This window comes from Hetaerina americana, unplaced genomic scaffold (genome assembly GCF_022747635.1).
Source record: "Hetaerina americana unplaced genomic scaffold, ioHetAmer1.1.p SCAF_2, whole genome shotgun sequence".
NCBI lineage: Eukaryota > Metazoa > Arthropoda > Insecta > Odonata > Calopterygidae > Hetaerina > Hetaerina americana.
This window is the reverse complement of record NW_027286763.1, coordinates 43,987,420-43,993,390: the sequence shown is the minus strand read 5'-3', so window position 1 is coordinate 43,993,390 and position 5,971 is coordinate 43,987,420. Positions and strand designations below refer to the sequence as shown.

The window sequence follows — 5,971 nt, the reverse complement described above, 5'->3', positions numbered from 1 at the left end:
TTTATTTTCCTTCGCTGCCGTGGGAAATATGTCAACAGCGTTCACATGGAAGGGGCGTGGGAGGGTATTATTTCAATGACCACTCCGAAAATCTTGACGTCAGGGCTGGGGGGAGGGGACGCTAATTATTCACGCGCCAACGAGAAAGGTAACGACGGTCAAGACAATTACGAGAAAGGGCCCAAGGATATTTTTTTCTCTTTTTATTTATGTATAATTTATGCACTTCATCTATGTACTGGTTAATGCTCGAGAATTACTCGCCGTAAAAAATGTTTCACAAAATTTTTGATCGAAGGAAGCAGTTTGTAAAAGTTGGCACGGGGTCCAATTAGTCTTCCGTTTAAATAAATAAATAAATAAATAAATATAGTAGTAGTAGTTTTAAGGGGAGGCGACCGACAGCTAAGGTCATTTGCGCCATAGGGGATGGACAGGAAAGGATGAAGGGTGGAGAGAAACCCGGCGTCGGCATTAGCCTGCTCTTTACGAAAGGCGCCAAGGGGTCCGCAGTTTAACGTCCCATCCGACGGACGGCGTACTCACTCAAAGTGCCCTCCACAAAGCACCTCAAGTAGGGATCGAGATACCTCTGAAAAATATTCAACACCGCCGGGATTTATATATATAACCATAAACAATAATCAACCCGAAGGTCGGTATGGTAGGTGATGGTAGAGTTCACCCAGTAATAAGCCCGACGGAGTGTGAAATTCACACATAAGGGTAGGGGGGCCAGTTCCTTTCCCTGTGCCGGTTATGGTTTCCCAGGAAGACCTGGTACCCGAAAAATCACATAGCTTGGGTGGGGTTGCAGGTGCCCAGAGTGCCTCGCCCGGGAATCGAACCCGGGTCATCCGGTTAGTAGTCCAACATGTGTATATATATAAACATAAATCACACACATATAGATCTATTCTATATATACACATACATACGTGTGTGTATGTATGTATGTATGTATATATATATATATATATATATATATATATATATATATATATATATATATATATATATATATACACAGACACATACATACACACATACATACACACACACATAGATCTTTGTAACCAATGGTATTTATCAGCCACAAATTTATGTCGCACGCACGAAAAATATCGCGAACTAAATTAAAATGACCCTGTTTACTCCAACTTTTGCAACTAATTGAAAAAGGACCGCGTTCAAGTACAAGCGATGAGCATTTCCACAGAAATTTCCGGATCCCTACTCGGGTCCTGCGTGCAGGACCCGCTGCAGCGCACTTCTCTCCCTCCCCCGCATGTCGCACTTCAATCGTTGAACCCTCGGTGCCTTTATTTAGACGTCGGCTTATGCTGACGCCAGATTTCTCCGTGACCGCCTTCGGGTCCCTTCCTAACTGCTCCCGTGGTACCCACCTACCCTGAAAAGCTCTTTTCAGGGCAGGTGGGTACCCCTATAAGGGCTCGCGCCTGCCCATGTACCTTCTTCTGTTCATGATACTTTGAACTCCGAGAGATAAGTAAAATGGTTCAGCAGAGTATAGTTTGACGTTTTATTCAATATGCAAGGAAGATGTTTCTGAGTGTATTTAAAAAAAATAAAAATCTGGAAAATGTCGCGTTTACCGGTTTACGGACTTCATCCGTGTATGAGTGCATCTTCAGCTGCAGGTTATCAAGATATTTATGTTTCAATATTTTTGTTAAATCCTCTTTCATCTTTCCCCATAATCCTGTTTCAATGCGAGTAGATTTCAAAATAATTTTAATAAAAGCTCTCTCCTTATGAATTTCCTATCGCTGTTAACTTTGATAAATAATATTTTTATAAATAAAACCTCCATTACGAGAGATAAGAGTATGATGATCATTAGCTACCATATATCTTATCCAAAAATAATTTGATGTAATTTTATCAATAATTTACCTCTTCACTCTTTAAAGAGTTGGGGTTAATTAAACTGGACCAGTTTATTGATATACTCTTCAAACGTGAAAAAAAACTCCATTACGATGCGGTGGCTATCGTACTGGCTTCTCACCCTGAGGTCCTGGGTTCAAATTCCGGTGTTGAATATTTTTCAGAGGTATCTCGATCCCTACTGATGAGGTGCTTTGTGGAGGGCACTTAGAGTGAGTGCACCGTTCGTCGGATGGGACCTTAAGCTTAAGGCTTTAGCGCCTTTCGCAAAGAGTAGGCTAATGCCGACGCCGGGTTTCTCTCCACCCTTCACCCTTTCCTGTCCATCCCTAAAGGCGTAAATGACCTAAGCTGTCGGTCGCCTCCCCTAAATACTACTACTACTCCATTACCACCGGTTTTATGTGATGTAGGAACATATTTTTATTTAAACAATGATAGTCAGCATGCATAGGATCTTAAATTAATATTTTGCCTTGATTACTATCGTCTCACTTATTTTAATGACACTTTATCTCCTAGAATTTCGAGCTTCCCGGTAATCGAGCGGTTCCTAAAAAAATTAACTATCACCACGGGTTACATTCCGAGCAAAATTAAATATCTTTGAAAGAGTACTTACCTTTGGAGAGAGGAAATTCCTTCGGGATCGATTCGCACCCTTTTCGCCGCTGGTGTTGGGGAACGGGAACTCCTTAGCGACCGCGGTCCGAGAGAGTTGCTCACTTCGAAGTAGGCGGGTCACAGTGCAGAGTCACACTGAGTCGTAGGCGGCGCGGGTCCGTGTTCTTGAAGTAGCGCGCTGCTTTTGCTGCGCATGCGCCGAACCTCTTTCCTCATTACGATACCGGCGGCGCGGCCGTGTCGTCAGAGAACCCGCCTTCCGCGAGACGGTCGGCTTTTGGGGGGAGAGGGGAAACGCTTATTTTTTTCCACACTCGAGCTTGTTCGGCGCCGACTTTGAAATCGTCAGAGGGGAGCTCGCATGACGGAGGTAGTTCAGCGTGCGTGGGGCGTCAAACGCTTACTCCTTCCTGGATGTGGGGGACATAATTTTTAACTAGTATTCGCGCTCCAAATTGAAATTATCGACGTGTAAAGTATATGAGAAATGTCTGTAGAACTGACAAAAAATAAATCATGCGCAGTCACCCCGGATGCAAACGTTAAAGAGTAAGAAAATTTATATAATACTATTGTCTTACATGTACATTAAAACAAATAAATGAACAAAGTGGCGCAAAGAAGAAAGATGAAACAGTTGAAACTTCTTTGTACTATATGATGACGCCTGGACGTTGGAACGCTTTGTATGGAATAAAATAAGTGGTCATTACGACTTGCGGTTTCGATATATATTATATGCCGTTCAACCACATCTCGTCCAGTACAAGGACTTCCATCTCCGCAATTGAAGAAAGGTGAACTTGTGGGTACAAGGAGCAAGTAATGACTTTCCTAAATAATATTATATTAGAATCTCTCATCAAGCAGGCGCGTTCTCACCTGTTTCACGCCACAAGGAGAGTTTTATGATTATGCGATATCATAATTATTTAGTCAAACAATTTTCGTTATTTCCCTTGCATGTTTAGCAATTTGTCAAAATCCAACTATCACAAATAAGGCGCTGTAAAATTTCAACCTCTTGTGAAATTATCTACACCATCGGTGATCCCTGTATCCATCCTTTAAGGTCTTTACTTGTCAAATTAATTCCACTCAATCTCATCGCCTCATTTTACAACCCGGGAATGACGGGATTCGATTAGTTAGTCACGCGTATTTCCCGCTGGAATCCGACGACAATGAGAGGTCTATCCGGAAAGGACCCAGCCAAGCAGTATTTTGAGAAAAATAGCTCACTTGTGTACCGTGGTACACAAAGTAGAACACGTGGTATATTACGAAGATTCTCGTAGCCAGTTTACGGGTACGCTCTTACAAACAAGAGGGTGTCTGCGGTGGTATTATGATACAAGGGTTTTCACGTTTTTGATACCATTCTACGATTTTAATATTATAATTCATTAATGTAGAAGCAAACTTTTTTCACACACTATACACACTATAGAATGCCTTCTCAAAGAAACGAGTAAATTCATCTAATTCAATGTTTTGACATGGCGCGTAATTCTCGCCTTTCTGAACCCAAACTAATCACCCGCTAAGTAACATTTTTCCCCCTTTCCTTCATCTTATTGATGAACGAAAGCTTTAGCTGCGTGCGAAATCAAACTTTCTTTTAGTCCTTATATATGGCTGCCAATTGATTTTATGGAATCAAAAACTAACACTGTTATGCCAAAAGCCTTCCGATCAAGTTTCTCTATCATGAATGCTCCGATTTAGTCCGTAAAAACTCTTTCTCCCAAGTTTTCTGAAACAAATAAGCATATCTGTGGGAATGTTGTCTGCACCCACTGCCTTGATTGATTTCATTTCCCCCAATGCCTTATCTATCACGTCATCAAGTATGCCTCGGCCTAAGCTACCCTCTTCGGCATTACATTCTCTTTGTAAGGCTGTTGGCATAATGTCATACTACCATATAGTTCCTCTGCACTCCTACGAGTACTCGTACATTACAAGCCTTTCCTCTTGACCCTTCGTTGTTTCAGTGAATGATTTTCCTGACTTTTCTTTGATTGTTTGCACGTATTTTCCCTTCTTATTTCCTGACAAATATTTCATCTTCCCATGCAGAGCATCAATATTATCCTTCCTTTGTAAACTTTCCATATGCTCGCCTTACGTCTTCCACCACACATCTTTCTCCATATTAGTTTTTCCGCCTCGGTTTATTAGTAAAATAAATATAGTAGTGAAGCTTAAATCCTAAAAAATCATGCCCAAAAATATAAAAGCTTTAATGTCAAAACATTTAAATTCGCTTAGCTGAACCGAGTTTCATACTACGAGATAAACAGAGTCAGTCAATACTTTGTTGCATTATTTGTATTGAATGTTTTTTTTATAGCTTGGAGGAGTAAAAATTCATAACAGCTATCTAATTTTTATTTGGGAATAAAATATCTTTCCATAAAAAATGAAAAAGACTTACATTTAACATTTCAATCAACTTTGAAACCTTAGAATTTCGGGGTCGTTTAATGGGAGATGTTGAAAAGAGACGGCGAATTTAAGCAGTCATAGTTCTACGAAAACATCGAAAGGGTTTGAATCAGAGGACCTTAAGATTTAGAGCAGTGATTGTTGACTCCTTGCTTCAGTAGGAGAGAATCAAAACAAACGTGTTCGCAACAGAGTACAAGGTTGAGAAATGTGTAGGTTTCTCGAGGAAAAAAACCCAATGGAATTTGGCGGCCGAGCCGTGATGCAAACCTCATTTCAGTAGAGCAGGAGCGGCTTAGACTGATGGATATAGACCGTGCCCTGCCCCATATCCCTCGCGTGCCTAGTTCCAGATGTTTCCCCACTTCTTCATTACAAAATTTCCTGTCGTTCATTATAAATATTGGCGCCAATTATAAAATGTGTATTGATCACTCATTATTTGTGAGGACCTAATTTCTTATATTTTATAATATAGAAAATCAAAACGGACCGGCAGTAGTGATGGTGACCCAAAATGTCCTCAAGCGATTGAAAGTGCCTAAAAGGTTATTTTCAACTCATTACCTGTACGAGGAAAATATAAAATCCACAAATAATTTTGTGTTCCTGAGGTTGAATTCGTACTCGCGGTATTCTGAGGCGGTGGTGCATACAATAGGCCATCTCCCTGTCTGTCCAGCCTAAAACTACTGATTGAAATCCGGAACACAATCTTCTGCATTTGCTGAACCTTTAATTTTCAATATTCTCACTGTACAATTTACAATTTTGTATACTCTAGTCCTTGCCAAAATCGTTATGCGATTACATTTCCAACCCTTTCTCACAGCGAATAACCAACCAACCGCGGTATCACCTCGAAGGTTTCTTTCAAGGATTGAGCCCTATGACCTGTGAATAAGTATTATACACAAAAAGGTTAGGCAGGAAGTGGCTCCTTTCCTTGTACTGCCTGCCAAGTCCGAGGAAGATCTGCCCCCCA

General features: G+C 40.9%; 1 protein-coding gene across 1 annotated transcript in view; it reads right to left on the bottom strand.

Moving 5' to 3' along the window:
• The window catches only part of LOC139687459 (homeodomain-only protein-like), a 78,803-nt gene extending 76,141 nt beyond the window's left edge, over positions 1–2,662 (bottom strand). The window contains exon 1 of the mRNA XM_071584626.1: positions 2,534–2,662. The gene's annotated coding sequence lies outside the window, so the exon portion shown is untranslated. The remainder of the gene's footprint in view (positions 1–2,533) is intronic.
• Positions 2,663–5,971: the final 3,309 nt, after the last annotated feature.